The sequence below is a fragment of the Carassius auratus genome, chromosome 28 (genome assembly GCF_003368295.1).
Source record: "Carassius auratus strain Wakin chromosome 28, ASM336829v1, whole genome shotgun sequence".
NCBI lineage: Eukaryota > Metazoa > Chordata > Actinopteri > Cypriniformes > Cyprinidae > Carassius > Carassius auratus.
Window position 1 is genome coordinate 18,639,986 of NC_039270.1, and position 21,665 is coordinate 18,661,650.

Consider the following 21,665-nt stretch of genomic DNA (forward strand, 5'->3'; position numbering starts at 1 on the left):
ACTGTTTGAGGAAATGGTTAACAAATAAAATAACCATTTTCTCAAGAAGACAAAACCTATTTTAAGTCTGTTTGCCAACGAATGTTCTGATTTCTGTCCAGTTTATTCTTTTGTGAGTAAAAATGTTTACATTTTTTTTTTTTCTCTCGTGGAAATAAAAGGATTCTCCTGTACACTGTTGCAACTTATTCTTGCACCACATTCTTCTTTTCATAGAAGCATTCAAAAAATATAACAATTTAATTAACAAGATTCGGGAGGAGCACGTCAGATACTTAGCCTAATCAACACAGGTGGACCATAATCAAGTAATCAATCCCATAGTATAAACATCACTGACTGACCTCTATCCATTGACGGTTTATCAGCATGCTGGTTCCCTCCGTCTGTCATCTTATCAAAGAATCAATCTTCCTACCAACGAGGAGAGCTATACCGGGGATTATTCAGATCTGCTGCTTTTGCCAGACCCGAGATAATTTCTACCCAGCCAAACACGGCCGTTGAGCACCATTAAGCTTCATCGCGACAGCTGCTCTTCTCGCCAAGCCACACATCGCGGCCAATAGACCATGCAAGCTCTGAGCTCGCCTCGCTCGACACAACGATCATGCCACCCAAGACCAAGCTCTCCTCGAGCGCTGGACTGCAGCAGCAGGCATTGAACCAGCCTGGGCCGCACCCCAGTTCTCACCGCAGCAAGTCTCTCTCACTTCCCACCGCGGCTTTTCCGCCTGAGGCGCAGTTTGAAGCCGCTTCCTCTAGCGGTGCAGACTGCGTGTAGTAAACTAATACATTTTCAGGCGAAGACGCTAGAAGCAAGTTCGCGGCTAAAGTTTGTTAGACAGCACCCCCCATTATGGGACTCACAGCTGAAAGTGCTCTACCAAACTTATAATTGTAACAGTTTCCTACTTCAGTGTGTTACAAACATAGTCTTTAGAAAGAAGACACTTCGGGCTTTACTTTTTATCAACCAGATGTTCAAAAATATTAGAAGTTAAAGACACTGAAGTGCCTTGAATTTTTTTTTTTTACAACACTTAAATATTTTTTATTTAATATAAAAATACATTAAATGAGTCCAGGAGCAATCTAGAAAAGTAATGGGTTGAAAGTCACATGTCTCATGAGTTTCTATTTAAAATCTGAATAAAATATCATGAAAAATGAGACTCCTGCAAATATTTTTCTGAGACTATGTCTAGACCCCCCACCCCCCAAATATAAGAAAATATATTTCCCAATAGCATTGAAGACTTCTACAAACTATTTAGTCAGTAAACATACCACTGCATAGTTTTTTCAGTTATAAAACACTAGACAGAAACTTAGACATCATATAAGTGATTTATTTGAGCACTAGAAAAATACAATAAGAATAATTTGAGTAATAAAAATAAGAATAATAATAATAATAATAATAAAAAAAAAAGATTTAACTTTGTTTGCCAGTTACAGAAAATCCTGAGATTGCTAGAAATGCATCTTTTACAATGAATTACGATGCAAATAAGTGCTGATGTGCTGATGACCACTTATACAGATGGTAATAACACAAATGCACCATAAAGTAAATAATCCACTCTCTCTATTCATATAGACGTGTTCACTTTGATAGCGTGATCATACAGTAATAGCGAGCTGATTTGGGCTGATTTTGCACTCAAACAGATGGTATTACAGATGGTACAAATACATTCACATTTAACATAAAACACACTCTCACATATATAAAAACTGTTGAAAAATAAAACAAACAAAGGAAAAGTCGATCGCTGTAAGTTCCGCCTCCATCAGCTGACAGGTGCGTCAGAGCGCGTCAACAGGGAGCGCCAAATTCAAATAAACTATCTTTCGCCTATCTTTCACTTTTTTCCCGGTGGATTGTCTCATTCTGTTTGTGACACTGTACGCTGCAAAACCATGCCGTGTTTTTACTACCAAGACGCAGTTTCCGACCGTGAGTTATTCCATAACTGACGCAAACAATTCTGTCGCTGAAGAACTGAAACATAAACAAAGGAATTATGATCCATATTACAACGTTATTGCTTCGTTGGACTAAACGTGCTTCTTGAGATGTCGTTCAGTGGACCCTTACCTTTCTAACTGAACCGGGATTTACAGCTGTGGATGTGTTTATGATTCGTTATTATGACGGATCTGGTATGTACAGCGTTTCTAATGTTCATGTTTTTTATGTGTACTGCTTACACAAATGTAGCAAATACAGTCTTTATAAGCTTTCCATTGAAAAACAGCGATCTGTCGTCGATGTTTGAGGTTTATATCTTTATAATGATACATAGTTTGTCAAATTTGTCCTGTTTCATTTAATCTATTCATAAACACTGACACATGCGAGTTGAGAGGCGAGGGTTTCGGGGTCCAGGCTAAGAGGTTCAGCTTACTCTGATTCTCTGCTGCCTGCCCTGATCTCTGCTCGTTACCGTTTATGATTCTGGATACCCCTAACATACCTGACGCCGTTCCTGATTTATGCCTGTATGACCAGTCTCTTAATAAAGTTTCTGCACATGGATCCGAACGCCTCCGACTCCTTGTTACAATAGTTGCATGACAAAATAACATATGACAATGTAAGTTTCATGAACAGATTTTATGAAATATTTTTTTAAATTGCATTATTAAATGCATTTTATTTCTGAAAAGATAACTTGTCAAAAAGGACATTTTCTAAATAGAAACTTTCCTACATATTTACATGTTTGTCGCTTGAATCACACACAAATACAAAATCTAAAATTTAACACTCCTGAAATGTGTATATTACTCCCTCCATTTTAGAGTTAAAATAACACTTTTTAAAGTGTGAAATATGCACATTACCCACAGAGTACATTTTAACACCATTAGAGTTTATTTGTACTATGTGAGTAATGTAAATATTTCACATTTAAAAAAAAAAAAAAAAGTGTTATTTTAATTCTAAAACCGAGAGTCATATACATTTCAGGAGTGTTAAATTTGACTCAAACTGAGTTCAATATACACTTTTTTTTTTTAGCTGTGCACCGTGTCGTATGTGTGAAGGCATCTCACTGTCTATGTTTACATATATAACTCACATATATTAATAAATTCATTACAATATATACAATTAATTAATAAAAGTGAATTATAATTATTTATAAACAAAAAATATTAAATAGAATTTTTTTTAAATACATAAAATTCTTTTTTTATTATTTTATTCATTTCGGTAGGTGTCCAATGTACTGTAAAACTAACTAAACTAACATAAGACAAATTAGCTTTGTAAGATTCATGATGAGTTAACAGTATGGTATACAATAAATTATCATACAGGTTAATTAGCTTTGTAAGATTCATGATGAGTTAACAGTATGGTATACAATTAATTCTCATACAAGTTTTTATGTTCTGTTTGGTACTCAAAATGCCAATACAAAATGTCCACAGACATCTTTATTTTGCTATACATTTCATAGACATCTACTGACTTTTATATCAGGTTAATTATATTTTCTAACTGCTATCCAGAGGTGTCCAATTTCGGCCTAGCATCCTGTACAGTTCAGCTACAACCCTAGGCAGTTTAGCTTTCTCCCAAACACTTCTTTTGTGCACACATAAACAGTAAACTTTGTCCAATCAACTTTTTCCCTGTCTTCTCATGTACCTTGGCGACATCTTCTGATTGGACAGCCACCAAGTTTAAGACCCCTGCCCCCCATCCACACACACACATAGATAGAGAAAAGGAAAAGAAAAAAGAAGACAATTGGCCAAAGTTTACTGTCTTGTAACTATGTGCCTTGGTGACGTCATCTGATTGGTCTGCTGCCGAACTCAAGCCCACTGACACACTGACTCCCTCTCACTCACACACTGACCACTCAACAACAAGCAGCCTACACCTGTTTTCTGAGGAAAGTACCTTTTTACTTTTCTACAAACTATATTTAAAAGTTATGACTTCACCAATATAAAACTACTTCTAATAAGTCAAAAGTGATAGGGGTCTATATGAGAATGACAGGACAGGCTGACAACAGAGACAGGATTTGGTCTAAAACAACTTTTTCTGACAGGAAAATTATTTTTCTGAGGTAATTTTGAACTCAAATCAATATATATTAATGATTTATACAGTGTTAGGAAGAAATTACAGTATAATAAAACATTCTGACAGGATTTGGTCTAAAACAAGCTTTTCTGACAGGAAAATTATTTTTCTAAGGTAATTTTGAACTCAAATCAATACATAATAATGATTTTTACAATTTTAGGAATAAATTACAGTATAATAAAACATTCTCACAGGATTTGGCATGAGAAGAGGGTTTCTGACATGAAAATGCATTTTTGAGGATTTTCCCCCCTCAAATGAATGTAACTTAATGTACAATCATTTCTTAAATTAATTTATTAAAAAATCCCTTTAGTAAAGGACAGAAACACTCCTCTCAAAGCAAATCCTGTCAGAATATACTTGGTGTTAATAACTACAGTCTAATAAAGAATATTCTGACAGGATTTGGTCAGAGAAGAGTTTTTCTGACAGGAACCTTTCTGTTATCAGTATCTTGAGTATTTTTGCTTACCCTCAAGATGTCTGCACACCTTTACAACTGCCCTCCACCAATGACAAACTAATTTATCATTGCACAACTCCTAAGTGACAGAGGGGGACAAATAAAAATGAGTAGATCAGTCAATCAGATTCAGTCCTCCCTGAAAAAAAAACACTTGATATCAGACACATTTTTTTAAATTGCATTGCTACTATAAGATTAAAATTTTCATTATGACTTTACTAATGTGTCATCATATACCTCTGTTTTCAACAGATTTTCAGACAAGCACAGTTAACAACTGTAGACTGAGGTAGGTGTCTTTATAAAAAATAATTATACACTGCAGTACTTCAAGTTATGGCAGCATTACATAAAAAATTACATGTACTTTGTTATTTTTGTTTCATAAATTTTGCATCATTATCAAAAGGAAAAAAAATTCTAAATCTTAATTACCATCTTCTTAAGGGAAAAAATCGACTCAAAAGTGAAAACCCCTCATGTTGTTCAAAACTTATAAGGCTTTCTTCCTTCTTGTGATTATGCAGAACACAAAAAAACTATATTTGAAATAACAATATAATGAAAGAATTTAAATCTGCAGTCCGTAACTTGTTTTGGCTAAAAATGATCTGAAATCAATATTTGAGCAAGTACATAACCGGCCAGTGTTCAACATTATCGCCTTACTTTAGCCCAATTATTTTCTAACAATGTTTTGTCATTTGAGTTGTACAGGTAGGTTATTGTGGTAAATTTTAGCATGCTGCTTCATCATTACGTCACGTCTGTAAACATGAAGAAGTTGATCTGGCTACTAGACGATCACACGTGAGGATCCTGCAGGTGGAGGATCATTAAAAGACTTTTCTCACAGCAGCTGGAATAACTACATTTATCATTTTGATGGAGGATAGTAATCCAGAAAGTATTGTGTGTTTATGAAACAGATGTTTTGAATGTGCTTCTGATTACAGATAGCCTGGGATTACACAAGATTTGTATTTTAAAGATAACAAGTTTGAAGGGAGCATAACTAGCTTTTTGGGTTAAAAGTTAATATCTTGATATGAAATCAATAAAATCTGTGATTGTGAAGTACAGTAAACATCCAGACCGGTGCAGTGACCGACTGCTTTTAGATTCATCCACACACCGCTTCACAACCCTAACAAGGAAGATAACTCTGTAAAAAGATGCAACTGCAGGTTTTCAAACAGATGGCCACAAAGAGGCAACGCTTACAGACTTCAGCTTTAAATTGTGGAGCGAACTCTCCCTTTAATCATACATATATTTATTTTTCTTATTCACTATAATCCTAATCTTCTAAAAAGCTTTTTTCGTGTTTTCCTCATCAGAATGGCATCCTCTCCGTATAGTCCCATCAGGGTCAAGTGTGTGCTTACCCACAAAAACACAAAACCCCTACATTTTATTCAAGTAGATGGGAAATTAGGTTGAGCACTCAAGTAATCACTTACCTTCTACACCTGAAGAACAGTGGACAGTGCACTTCAGACTGGCCAGCCTTCGAAGAGGGCGTAACATACTATATAAAAAACTACACCTTGTCCTCAAGGTTTGAGCAGGAACTTCTGTTCATGGGTCCGAACACGACGACCTACAAAACCGCCCTCAAACTGACCTTTGATGCAGAGAAGATGGTCAAAGACTCCCTGATTCCTCCATCTGTCTCCATCTTCAAGAGGAGGCCACTTAACTCTGCAAGGATCTGTGGAACATGTGAGTGATTTAAACTGAATTATCAAACACTGTCCTGAACATTATTAATATTTAACAACTTATATTTTAATTCACCATAACTTTATAGATGCAAGTTCCAAGGATGACGACTGTGAGGGACACATCTTGGACGTGGTGATCAGAAGAAGCTCCAGAATCCTTGAGGTGTCCTTATGGCGGGACCAGGCCTGGTCCAAATTCAAAATTAATGATAAAGTGAATATTTGTCACCTTTGAGCAAACGTCAGGGCCACGAAGTTAAACTCAACCATCCACACAACCGTAGAGGTATGTAACACACACATTAGAGCAGAGCAACTGAAGCATAATCATCTGCATGTTTGTCTGTAAGTTTAAAGAAATACAGAAGACTTTAGCAGGATTTTTAAGATGTGTTTGATTGTTTTTGTTGCATATAAACATTCTGTTACTCCTAAATTATCGTGTAGTAACCATTACAAGAAATCAGTAACACACACAAGGCTGCATTGTGCACCAACCTTCAGTCATGACAATATTCACAATATAACACTGCCCTTCATAGATTATGAGTAAACATAGCTATTCTAATAACAAAATAAATCAAAATCATGTTTTTTTTTTTTTTTGCTCTTTCCAAGGTTTAGTATCAAGGATCAGTGGTGGAGGACATGGTGGTGATTTGCTTGTTGAAGCTAATGTTGAGGTCTCGTTGCTCTGAGGACTTCGGTGAATACACAGCACCTCCTGAACTGACTGAAGAGAGTCCAGAGGATCTTCTGTGCAGCTTCCACTTCATTTAGAAGTAATTCATGACCACAGAAACATTAAAAAAAATTAATAATGTTGATTAAATTTAAGTTTTTTAGTTGTGAAATAGTTATTTTCCCTGTAATTGTTTGCTATTCCATTTTATTATATAATTTATTATTTATATATTTATATTATATATAATTATATATAATATATTTATATTATTTATATTTATATATATATATAGTTTATTAATATCGATAATATAGATTTTTTTACATTATCTACAATTTCTCCTCATTTTCATAAAGTGAATTTCACACACAAATCTACATTGAGACATTTCCTTGGTTCCTCATGATTTTGTTTTTGTAACTTGATAATTTATTTGTTGCTGATTATTTAATAGTAATAAAGTATACATATATTGTTTTAAACCATTGAAAGTGTGTTTGTGTGCAGTGGACTTATTGGCAATTGAACTCTTTGAACACCATCTGCATTCTGTGTTTCTGAGCCACAGAAAACAACCTTTAAGTCTGATGTGTTTATCACCTCCCTACCATCAACACTGATGTTCAGTGCTACTCTAATCTTAATCACAAGAATAACAAGAATACTTAACATAAATAATAAGATCATTAATCAATTTCAATTTAAACACTGAATTAAACATATTGGTCTTTAACTAAAAATAAAATTTTCTCTCTTTCCAGCCCCATGTCATCTTTTTTTATAAACATATTTAATTGTAATATCTTATTTCAAAAACATAATTGTTTCTAAATGTCTTAATACAGTAATATTTCATACCAATAACTAATGTTTAATAAAAACATATCAATAAAAGAAAGCGCTGGTGACAACTGCTGGTCAAAAATAGGAATGTGCCATTTAACAGCCTAAACTAGGGTACTGATAATAACTAGCAAATTTCCAGCTTTAATGGCTTTTTTATGTATATAATTACCTAATTAAATATTTTGTCCTTTCTGTCAAATAGTTCAATTTAATCAAACCTATTTATTTTTAACACAAATAATAAAATAAAAAATGTATGCATGCACAAGTCAATAACTGCTCTTGGATTAGATAATTGCTTGTTTCTCATTAGAGAATCAAGACACTTGTATTTTCGTAACATGAAAAGCTAAACATCTTACGTCGTATCTAATCTTCTTAGTGAAATAATTCAGTTTTCAGTGCTTACTGAGCACATGTCGTGAATACAGGATAAACTCCCACGGTTTCAAGAGATTTTGGGTGACATCAAAGTACGGCGAGATCGAGCGATTCAAAAACACAAGAGCTATCTGCTCTCTTACAGCTCTCGCGGTACTTTGTACTGCTGTTTGGTTCTTAAAGGAATCGTTCTTATGAGCCGCTTCACAAAATGAACTGAACCGAATTGTGTCCTTTTCTCATGCTGAACAACATTTAATGCATCTGCATTACTGTAAGGGTAGGTTTAGGGGTAGACTTTAATAAAAACACAATCTAATAGGTAGAAAATAATATTTATTGTTGATTTCCTGTAGCTGTATCCCATCTAGCTATAACCGCGAATATAACACATAATTACTGTATTTGCATTACTGTAAGGGTAGGTTTAGGGTTGTGGTAGGTGTAGACGTGAATAAACCATAACTTCACCGATTGCATTTTTCGTTGTCTAATTGTACTTCCCACTGTTTTAATGTGAGGTAGCAAAATCTGACGGGGTAGGACAAAGACACCGGCTCATCCAACTGTATAGTACAATACATATGATTATTGTGATTACTGTTATAAATTAAACATTTTATTAAAACTTTTTCGACCAGGGGTATACATATTTTACAAGTTTTTTTATTTTAATTTTTTTTATAAGTTGTACAAGCAAAATACAGAGTTTATCAGGTTAGATTATAGTTTAGACATGTAGGATCTGCAATCGTATATAATTTTGTGGGATGCTTGCTGTAGGTGCAAAACATTTAGGAGTATTATCCAATCACAAACATCCTGATCTTGATCTTTTTCAAATTCTGGAGTTTCTTTCACCCAAAATAAGCAGTGAATGTGTGGAGAGACACGTTGTTGGAGTTCCACTCTATGATAAAATCAGTTACCTCACCGATAGGCCGAGCAGGTGACATGATTAAATCCCTCATTAAGACTTCAAGACGTTTCTCACACATTCACATTCTGTTCTTGGTCTTGGTAAACAATTTACTGTTGTTTCCACTTCAGATGCATCAGATATTACGGCTCATTTTATAGCTCTGTTGACCTTTCGGAAGGGTGATGATTTCAGCAAAGGGAATGTACTTTGCCATAACGTGTCTCTCAGTAATATTCAAATCACTGAGTTCAGCAGGAATGGGAGTGAACTGAAGCATATTAGCTACAGCAATATCTGGCATGAAACCTCTCATCAAGGTTGTGACAGATCCATTCTGTTTTCATGTTCTCCAAGACACATACTAGTCGTTAACTAAAAATAACATTTTCTCTCAAGACACACAGTCAGAGCAGATGTGAACATAGTTTCAAACTGAAGAAACTGTTGGATTCTTTTGATGTCGTCCTCGATCACAAAGACGTATTTGGTTTGAGAAGAGCACTCTGGCACAGCATCTGCAGACAAACGCTGGTCCCTGTTTAACAACATCTCTAAAAGTATTTAAAGCTCTTAAAACTCCTGGATCTTGTATTATCCAGACAGGCTATTTTATTGTATGTCTCTCTGCTGGCGCATAAAATAGCTTTTTTCTATATTTCCCCTGAATGCGTTGTGCACACTGAATCTTTACATTTGTACTTTAAATAAGTAATACATTTTTTGGCAGGTCCTAAACTCTACATCATAGTGATAGCGGTGACTCTAATTTAATTTCCTTTTCTCATTGAACTCAGAATCATTTCTACACAGATATTTCTCCTTTGTTGTTCATTAAATTTAACGTAGGTCCTGTTCTTTTGATTTATATATTTCTTTTACCTCTCTCTGAATTGCTCATCATTCCTGTACTGTTCATTTATGTAGCTCTTTTTCCTCTCCAAATTGTTGGTTGTTATTATAATTTTCTTTTAATTTTTACTTTTTCTAAATTTGGCAATATTCCTGTAATTGCTGGTAAACCTCATCTTTTCCCTCTCTGTATTCATCAATATTTCTATACTTGTGTTTCATTGCCTGCTTGTGTTTTTCCCTGTTAAGTCATTATTTCAATAGGTCTTCTTCATAACGTAGGTCTTTGCCTGTATTTTTTTTTATATACTCATAAACTTCACATCAAGTCACATTACTCAAATAATGAACACATTTGCTTTTTGAAAAAAGAAAAATTACAGAGGTCCGGACCTCCATGACCACAGCTGGATAAGAAGCACTTTTGCTACGTTTTATTAACGGTGCGTAAAGCACAACCCACCACGACTCTCATCTATTCCAGATCCATGGGCTTGCTGATCGATTATATTTTAGTTTTCTTTGCTTTGACCTCACTAACCTAAATCATTTATCAACCTTACATAGTTTGATAAAAATACATCACAACATTAGCATACTGACAATACCTCACCCAACAAACTGTATACTAAAAGCATGCACACAAACAAATATCCTTAATAATGCTTAAAATTACATCCAAAACAGATTTCCATTATCACTTAGTGCATGTGAACTAATTAGCCTATTTGAATAATCCAAAAGATTGTTTAATAATATTTTTACACAACTCACTGGCACTTACCACTTCAACATGTAAATGCCAAACTTCAGTATCCTGTTCACTTCTTCTTCTTCTTCTTGTTATATTTGAATGGCGGTTTGCGTACAACTTCAAGGTGCTTTACCACCACCTGCTGGTGGCGCTGCTAACAGCGTCACACTGATCTGTGCTTTACACCCACATCACTGCACTATGTTTTTATAACATTCCGTTTCTCAAATTCTCAGTTTACAATGTTAAATAATTTTATATTACAGCTACTTTTAACACAACACTTGATATTACAGGACTTGTTTTCCTCCCTCAACTCAAAGCTGTTGATCAGTCATGTCAAACTAGAAGTCCCATTGTTTGATGTTATTTTCTCTAAATTTACATAATATTACAGATCTTTTAGTAATATTCATATTTATATTGCATGTACGCCCACATATAAAATTTGCATAATTTATATTGCACCAGATATTTCAGAACTTTATTCTTCTTTTTTTTCCCTCAGAAAGGCTTCTCTATACTCGTCCAACAAGAATTACATGCACATGCATTCAGACCCGTTTGATAAATAAAGCAGAAACATTCATATACACAAAGTCTACAACTGAACCTGAAACATACAGGACTACATCAGTCTGTGCCCTCACTGATCATGCCAACACCTACACAAAGATCTGGCCCAGACCCCGAACTTGAGGAAGGAGGTAGCTACATTTTAAAGAATGTGACCGTCTCTACCCATTTACTAGTTGGGCCAGCCACTCAGAAATTTCGCACAGCTCCACTTGTGGTCACAGAGGATGCAGTAAAAGCTGCACAAGACGCACTCTGTCCATCCTCTACACCCATGTCTGTCAATGAAGACGACGTATACTCAGCGCATGGATATATAACTCTACAAGGCCAAGTGAGTGAGTACCTTTACCACTCTGTTTCTCTCTTATTCAACATATACTACTTCTGAAAAATACATGTCACTTACCTAGACGTTTTATATGTTATATATGTCATGTACTTATACCTGCTCAGAATAAACTTATTATGGTGCTTACCTTTAACATTTTTGTCACCTCCTCTGTATTTTCACAGTTACAAAAAGTGAGAATGATGCTCATCAATTCCCATTTTAAATCTACAGCTGCGATGTGATCCTGATCCTCTTGATATCTCCCCGTGGAAAGATGAAGCTCTCTGTGTCTTACACATTAGAGATGACGTAGAGATCACCAACATTTATAGTGACAAGGTGCCTCGAGAAAGAGGGAGTTTTCATTCCTCTCAGTACACAACTGTCAAAGGTAATCATTATAAAATGTGAAAGACACACTGTAAATCTGTCTATCTATCTAACACACAAGCACAAATTATACACTCCTATCATACAAATCTTTAATAAAATCACACTCTTACTAACAACAAACAACATTACACATACCAAGATGCTTGGTGTAAAAACATTGACTTTTTTTCTTATTTTCTTTTACAGATTCAGCATAAAATAAATTCAGCCTTGAAAAGCAGAAGGGACTTCTTTCAAAACATAAAAAAATCTAACTGTTCTCATTTATTTAGTTTTCACAAGGACCTTTCTCTGTGTTTTCTTCTCCACAGAATGGCAGCTCAAACTGGCATTTTTGCAAGTGCAAGTGCGTGGACACCCGTATTAACCGCCGCACACTGACCTACTGTACAAAAGGGAAAGAAACCAAGGTAGATAAGGTTAAAACGGAGATGGTTTGTGCACTTACTGATGGAACAACAGTGTACTTGAATAAAAAGATGGGCCCACCCCTGAATTTGAGGATAGGGTGAGTTACATCTTACAGAATTACACCATGTCCAATGCATATGGGCAGATGTATTTGTTTGTTGGTCCTGGGACGATGAAATTCAAGACCGTGGCACAGGACATCAGTGAAGAGGCACAGAACGCTGTAAAAGACGCCCCGTGTTCATCTTCACCCAACACGACCGGTGAAGAGAGCCACTTATCTTCAAGAGAGAGTAGCTCAGACTCCGAGGGCAGATACAGGAAGTGAGGGAATCTGCTGTCTATTTTCTTTTGATCTAAACATGTTTGCAGTGTTTAATTCATTCTTTTAAGAGTTTTCTCTTTAGTGACTACCAGTTTAACAGTGTTACCTCTCTATCATCCTTTTCCAGCTCCAAATAGAGAGTGAACTGAATTCAAGAATACAAACATAAAAACAATGATTTGTATTGTAAAAAGCACTTTATATATAAACTTTAAATGAATTGAAGTTCAGAAGATAAGTGATAAAGTAATTCTGAAAAACTAAAATATAATGACAAATTTCATATTTTCCATTTAACACAGTAAAGTTAATGATGCAGAAGCTAAATCTGACAATCTTCACCAACACCATTTATAAAGATTCAGAATTGAGGATCATTTTAAATAAATGTGGAGTAGCACTGCATGATTAACAGCACAGTTTTTCTATCTATCCATCTATGGTAACACTGTAGATTGGTTCTGGCTTATCTGAAGGACATCACTGGACCCTTACTGTACCCCCTGCAGTTTGCTTACCGAGCAAACAGGTCCGTGGATGATGCAATCAACATGGGATTGCACTTCATCCTGCAACATCTGGACAAAACAGGGACTTATGCGAGGATCCTATTTGTGGACTTTAGTTCGGCATTCAACACCATCATCCCAACAGCCCTTCAGACCAAACTGACCCAGCTCTATCTGTCAGTGGATCACCAGCTTTCTGACAGATAGGCAACAGTTAGTGACACTGGGGAAATTAATGTCAAACAGCTGCTCCACCAACACTGGTGACCCTCAGGGATGTGTTCTCTCCCCTCTGCTCTTCTCCCTTTACACCAACGACTGCACCTCTAAAGACCCCTCTGTCAAGCTCCTAAAGTTTGCAGATGACACTACAGTCATCGGCCTCATCCAGGACGGTGATGAGTCTGCTTACAGACAAGAGGTTGAGCAGCTGGCTGTCTGGTGCAGTCTTAACAACCTGGAGCTGAACACGCTCAAAACAGTGGAGATGATCGTGGACTTCAGGAGAAACCCACCTGCACTTTCCACACTCACCATCATGAACAGCACTGTGACTGCAGTGGAGTCATTCAGATTCCTGGGAACCACCATCTCTCAGGACCTGAAGTGGGACAATCACATTGACTCCATTGTTAAAAAGGCCCAGCAAAGGTTGTATTTCCTTCGCCAGCTGAGGAAGTTTAACCTGCCACAGGAGCTGCTAAAACAGTTCTACTCGGTCGTCATTGAGTCTGTCCTCTGTACTTCAATAACTGTCTGGTTTGGTTCAGCAACAAAATCAGACATCAGAAGACTACAGAGAACTGTTCGGACTGCTGAAAGGATTATTGGTGCTCCCCTGCCCACCCTTCAAGAACTGTATACATCCAGAGTGAGGAAAAGGGCTCATAAAATCACTCTGGATCCCTCACATCCAAGTCACCCCATCTTTGAACTTTTGCCATCTGGCCGGCGCCTCAGAGCCGCAAATACCAGAACAGCAAGGCACAAGAACAGTTTCTTCCCCCAGGCAATCTACCTCATGAACAGTTAAATGTTCCCTACTTATGCTTATAAACGTGCAATATCCTTATATTTATTTGTTAACCCTCCATCCTAGAACATTCCTGCATCTCACTCAATCCTATTCCATTATCATTTATAGCACAATTGTTTATACACTTACTCATTTGCCAATTTGTAAATCTCTTTTTTTTTGTCTGTGTGTTGTTGTCTCTGTGCACTGGAAGCTTATGTCACTAAAACAAATTCCTTGTATGCGCAAGCATACTTGGCAATAAAGCTCTTTCTGATTCTGATTATTGAACACATTCAATATTAACTTGGAGTTTTCCCCAAAAAACTGTTTCTTGTTGCTTACTGATAGTATGGTCATTGTAGTGGTTATGTTCAAATGTGGGGTACCAGAATATGGTTAGATACAGAATAAAGTATTAATATGTGCTTTGTAAGAACCAATAAACTGTCAATATACTAGTAATATGCATGCTAATAAGCAATAAGTTAATAATGAATGTGTTCCCCAATCAAGGATGAATTAACCTAAATTGGGTGAATCTAATAAAAGAAACATTCAGGAACAGGACGGTGAAATGCTCCACTCCACTTTCAATCTTCTAGCTGTGTGGGGTGAGGATGAAACACTCATGTTCCCGTCCTGGATCTTCACCTGAAGTGTGGTCAAAAGGTTTTTTAGGTATCGTTGTGGAGGGATCAGGCACTGTGGGACCTGTATGAAGGAGAGGATGTGGTCATTACCCATCTTCATCCCTGCATCCTCAACGACAGCCGGGAAAAGTTCAGTCCTCCACATACACCTCTGTGATGGTACGTAATGAACAACTAATCCATCCACTGTGTCCATAAAACATACAGGAGCTGGAACTGGAAATGGCAGTTATCACATGAAGAAAAGCCAGTTATGAACAAGAAATCAAGCTGTATTTATTTTGATTGATACTTTACAATAATTAATTAATTAATTGAAGTAATTACTTTGAAAAGTAGCCTGCTTATATAATTTTATAAAAATGCACAAAATAAATTTGATGTAATCATGATGCATTATTAAATTGAACTGAATCTAATCGTTGACTTGACATGATAATCAAACTGAAACATGAAATAATATTCAGAATCAGAATGAGTGCGTCCCAAACTGTAGTATGATGACAGAAGTATTACAAAAGTACCCAAAGTCCAGATACAGCACACTCTAACACTAATATTTAATGTGGAGGATATTAACTGTGATGAGATAAAGCAAGTTAGACTCCAGAAGACTCAGCAGCATATTCATGAGTATGCTTTTATGAAAATCTACCTAATTTATCTAAACATTGACTCACTGTGTTTCTGATCTGTATTACACACTTTAAATGATAACAAGGTGCACATAACTAATAGTTGCAATTATGACAAAGTAGTAGGTCTCAAACTTTGGCAGCTCTTTTACTACACACTCTAAAGTATGTACTCTTAAGTGTACGTACTTTTTGGGCGTAGTATAATCAAGTGAATAGGGATGCAGTCTAACACTAGAAACTTCCAGTGCTCATATTATTTATTAATTTTTTTGTAAACTTGCAGATTGCTGTGGGGCAGGTCCAAGAAACCGAAGTGGAAGTAATCGGTGTCTCTGAGATCCACGACACATGGCTCTTCCTCACGAGTGACTCTGTGGTGTATGATATCCCTGAGAGCATCTACTCAACGAGGATGACCTGATCTCCAGCGGCCGATGAGGATAATCCTAAAACACATCACCTGCCATGTTTTAAAGCTTCATTCAGCAGTAAAATGTAAATAGTTATCTGTTCACATCTATCTCGGTTTAGTTTGTGGGTTTTTTTTTCACTTTTTAACATTTCTCAGCTTGAAGCTTTTCTTTTGTTTGTTCGTTTTTAGTTTGTTCTAAACCGTGTGTCTGTAAAAATAAAAACATAATTTTGTTTCCACAGTAGTTGTCTTCTTTACCATTCATATCCTTCCTCTAACATCTGTATCTTTAGTCGTGTCACTTGCACTACATTTCACTTTGAGTAATGATGAACATCTGTACGGCTGTCACGCTTCTTCTGTTCGAGCGCTGGATTTAACAAACAAAACTGGCTACAATTTACCAATAAAACACCAGAAGTGGTGCATTCCACGGACAAAAATATATTAACCATATTATTAGATAATTTTCTAAGACTGCACAATATAGTTAAACATGCACGATATATTAAATCAATTTTTAAAAAATGTTAGTGTCTATAATTTACACTAAGTCTACTAAAGTGTGCTTGGGCTTGTCAACACTACAGTAGATGGCACTTAACTATCGGCTCACGTGGTGTAACAGTGGTGTAAGGGGAAAAAATCTGCGCTGTAATCATTTTGACGCGACCAACCCGAGTTCAAACTTTGTTTCTACCTTTTCAAATCTCAAATCACATCAGAAAACCATTTATTTTAAATAAAATGGAGGAAATCTACATTATAGTAAGACAAATGGCTGCTCATCAAATTAATTAGTCCAGAAGGGATGGCATTAACTACTCTGAAACATTCTTTATATTTTATTGTGACTGATCTTCATAAATATTTCTCAACTCTGCATATACGTCATCAGTTTAATCCATTATCATTTTCACAACATATTTTTATATTTAATACATTTTGCATCAAACGTATTTCTAAATGGAAAAAAGAACGGACTGTAAAACGATTCAACTTAAACTTGACTAATTTAAAGATTTGTTTTATCTGATAATTAATGCATAAGCAATCATAAAAATATACATGGGATGCTTATACACAGAATAATTTATGCAACAGATCTGTCACAAAACAGATAATAAATGTAATAGAAATACAGAGAAAAATAAAAAGCTAATATTTTAATTAATGCAAAAACCTATCTTAATTGCATTGTTAATTGAGCCGTTACAATTATAAATGATGTAATCAAAAACATTAATAAAACAAATGCATGCAGAAATCTGAGGCTCTGGTTTGACAGTCGCTAATCTTATGATCTTATAAACAGCAGTCAGAGCAGAATCAGTTCTCTGCAGATGTAGAGTATTACACATTTGAGTGTGACTGAATTAAGAGATCCCTGTGGAGAAAAGAAGAAAGCAATCTCCACAATTTATTTATTTCCACACAGAGATACGCAATAATGAAGGATGTTTTCTCTTATCTTTGATATACCACTAACTGATATTTAATTTGAAAAACAATTAATTATATCAAGTCAAGTTTCTTATTTTATTTCCCTTATGTGACATCACAAGACCGGAAGTATCTATCCATCCATCCATCCATCCATCCATCTATATATCAATCCATCCGTCCATCTACAGGTGCTGGTCATATAATTAGAATATCATCAAAAAGTTGATTTATTTCACTAATTCGATTCAAAAAGTGAAACTTGTATATTATATTTATATTTATATTTTTATTCATTACACACAGACTGATATATTTCAAATGTTTCTTTCTTTTAATTTTGATGATTACAACTGAAAACTAAGGAAAATCCCAAATTCAGTATCTCAGAAAATTAGAATATAACTTAAGACCAAGTAAATAAATGCCCTTCCAGAGCAGAAACACATATTTAGATTTTGATTAAATATTTTTTTTTAAGTGGATTAACCTGCACAGATAATTTTTTGACCTCAAGACAAGCAATGTGTGTTAAAAAGTCAAATGATAGCAACAACTATGTAGTTCATTTATATGGCAGCACTGCTAGTTTAGAGAAAAATAAAAAGGGAGAAGAAAAATCTAAATTATATTTAGTTATATAAATTATACATCACATAAGTGTGGATGTTTATTGAGAATTCATAAAGTGTGAATCAAAAAGCATAATAACAGCAGTAGCAGTAGTTTTTAGACGTGTAAAAGAAGAAAAGAGAAACGATCTCTGACTGATCGATACGTTACAGTGTGATCTATATATATATATATATATATATATATATATATATATTATTATGTGTCAGACAATGAGACACACAGAATACTTACAGAGCAGATCCAATTATCTGAATTATCTGGAAAAGAGGAAAAAGAAACACATAAGTCATGTGCTGATGAACTTTACACATTAAATAGAAATGATTACACCACTGTGTTAGAAACAGATTAGACTGCAACAAACTATAGAAAGTAAAATAATAAAGTTGACAGTTATGTGGTACAATACGTTCATGGTCCAAATCTATCAGTACTAATAAATAAAAATGCTATACTCTACTGTAATACACAAGTGTTATCATTAACATCCCTGGGGTGAACAGAAACTGAACTGCACTACTTTTTTTCATTTACAGAAGTGACTTCTTCCGAAATGTTCTTTTTTTCTGGTGTAAGCATGGCCCACATGTTTACTTTCATTAAATGTCATTACTAACTATCACGTGGTGTTATTTTCATCTTTATGGGCACAAGCGCTAATGCCGGTGCAAGTCTTCGATTTAATCAGTTCTTCTTAGTGAACCGGTTGAACCAGTTCACCAAATCGAACTGAATCGTTTTAAACGGTTTGCGTCTCCAATAAGCATTAATCCACAAATGACTTAAGCTGTTCACTTTTTTAATGTGGCTGACACTCCCTCTGAGTTCAAACAAACCAATACTTAATGCATGTACTCAAACAGTACACTGACTGAACTGCTGTGAAGAGAGAACTGAAGATAAACACCGAGCCGAGCCAGATAATGAACAAAACATTGACTCGTTCACGGGTCAAGAACCGTTTCTGTCAGACGCGTCTGATTCGAGAACCGAGGAGCTGATGATACTGCGCATATGTGATTCAGCGTGAAGCAGACCGACACACAGAGCGTCTGAACCGATCTGATTCTTTTAGTGATTGATTCTGAACTGATTCTGTGCTAGTGTTATGAGCGCGGGTAAACCGAAGGCTTGAATCAAGAAAAACTCTTCTCAGACCGAATCCTGTCACAATGTTTTATTATACTATAATTTATTTTGGGGATTTTCACCTAACTTTCATGGCCCCTAGAATATTTTGTTGTATGAATAAAAGGTCCCCTTTAACATAATTTAACACGTTCTCCGCCATGATAAGATTTTCAGTTTTTTGACAACACTTCTCCATCAGAGGCTTTGTTCTTTATTTTAATATATTGTAAGTTTGGATATTCTAGCAGCCTGAGAAAAAAAAAAGATAAAAAATGCTTGATTGTCAACTAGAAAACCTTTTACCTTTTAAGTTAAAGATGTGAATGACCCCTCTTTAAAGTTGTAATAACTCAACAAAAACATCATACAATTTTAGAAAATATTAATTCAAAAATAAAACCAGTACATAAGATGTAGATATGTAAAGAGCAACAGACTAAAGAAGACAGACATGACAAACAACAACAACAACAAATAATAATAATAAAACTTTAAATACAGCTTTTCAATGTTTTGGTGAGCATGAGTAAGAAAGAGAGAGATGGCTTTACTTCAGTCAAGCAATCATTTTCTAGACAGAATTCACACCGATACAAACACCACAGCTCAGGTGAGTAATATGGAAAAAATATATCACGGTTTCTTTTAGAAATATCAGGATTCACGGTTATTATTGTCTGAGCATTACAGCCAAACTAATTTCTCTATTATAAAGACAGTATTTCAAGGTTAAAAAAAAGTATATTTAGTCCAAAAGAGGGTGAAGATAAAAATCTTTGTTCTCATTTGTTAATAACAAATATTAAAGAATGACAAAGATACACATTACAACTACACATAATATATGGTAAATGGACTGAGTTTATACAGCGCTTTCAACAGACCCATGGCCATCCGAAAGTGCTTTCACATTCACCCCTTCACTCACTCATTCATTCATATACAGACGGCAGTGTCAGCGATGCAAGGCGCCATCCAGCTCGTCAGGAGCAGCTGGGGTTAGGTGTCTTGCTCAAGGACACCTCGACACTTGGTCAGGTGGAGCCGGGGATTGAAACACCAACCTTCCGGTTTGTAGACAACCTACATGAACCACTGATGCCCCATAATATACAAATAAAACAAACAGTGCTGTATTTTCAGGTACAATAGGTGTATTTACCGGAGCATTTAAGAAATTGATTGAACAAATATAAAAATAAAACAGTATATAAACTGATTCCTAAAGCAACTTTGTTAAATTTTGTCAGTCAGTGAGTGATAAGAGCAGTGAGTGATTTTTCTCTTTGTGTTTTGTTGTTTTATTAACGTTACAGAAAAAAAGTTCACCCAAAAATAAAAATTCTGTCAGTTGTCTGTCAATTCTGTCTTAGTAATTTCTTTTTATATGATAATTTACTCACTCACAAGTGGTTTCAAACCTGAATGTGTTTATTTCTTCTGAACAAAAATGTTATTTTGAGGAACAGTTTCTGGTCCACGGTGACTTCCAGAGTATTTTTTTGCTAATATCAAATTGAATGTGGACCAGCAACTGTTTGGTTACACACATTCATCAAAATATCTTCTTTTGTGTTCAGCATGAGAGAAAATTAATACAGGTTTGGGACAATGTGAGAGTGAATAAATAACGACAGAAATGATATTTTAGGGTGATATCTATCCCTTTAATGAGAGTCGCATGTCTTATATACAGCCTGTTATAGTATATTATGATACAGTATTAGTATACTATAATCCATGCAGGCACGTATACGTTGTCATTTTAGACATAACCCACTGAGTCTACGTGTAAATCTTGTGTGTTTTGACAGTTTTAGCGCAAGAGATAACTTAGTTCAGCAAGAGATAACTTAGTTCAATAATCAGGTGCTGTTTGACAGACTTTAGCTCGAGCTTCGGGTGAATGCGGTGCTCAGTTCAGAGCAGCGCGTGAATTAAACATTTAAAAACACACGCAGATAATGAGAGAGTTGCTCTACCGCGGAGTTCACACTGATGTAAATTATGTGGTGTTGAACTGTATATGACGGAGGCGCCAGAACTGTAGCTGATAGAAAGACGATGACATAACATTGTTTAATATTTAAATCACAGCTAATATTGTGTTTTGACATCGACAACACAAGTGCATTTTACCTCAAACTTGCATCTAGTTAACTTTCTGAAGTAGCAATCGCTTCTCGGGTCGACATTAACACCCTGACAAAATCATATTCAGAATTTAAAATATTTTTATACCACATTTTAATGTGTGATTGTGTAAAAGTGTTCACCAGATACCAACCTTTCGTGAACTTGCTTTCGTCGTTCGACCGATCTCATGGAGACGCGGCGTGCACCGATGAGAGGGGAGGGGCTGTGTGTGCGTGCGCGCGCTCGTGAGAGACGCAGGGAAAGGGAAATGCAGCTGTTATTTGCTCTATGAAAGACATTGAC

General features: G+C 35.5%; 2 long non-coding RNA genes across 2 annotated transcripts; both read right to left on the bottom strand.

Annotated features, from left to right (window-relative positions):
- Positions 1-4,578: 4,578 nt before the first annotated feature.
- Positions 4,579-6,259, bottom strand: LOC113047649 (uncharacterized). Its single transcript, XR_003276332.1, has 2 exons — positions 6,214-6,259; positions 4,579-4,722 (listed from the first exon to the last, which is right to left on the bottom strand). It is a non-coding gene; the product is annotated as an uncharacterized LOC113047649 (long non-coding RNA).
- Positions 6,260-14,545: 8,286 nt separating this feature from the next.
- LOC113047650 (uncharacterized) lies at positions 14,546-21,580 on the bottom strand. The gene is made up of 3 exons (XR_003276333.1): positions 21,514-21,580; positions 18,327-18,352; positions 14,546-16,050 (listed from the first exon to the last, which is right to left on the bottom strand). It is a non-coding gene; the product is annotated as an uncharacterized LOC113047650 (long non-coding RNA).
- Between the last annotated feature and the right edge of the window lie 85 nt (positions 21,581-21,665).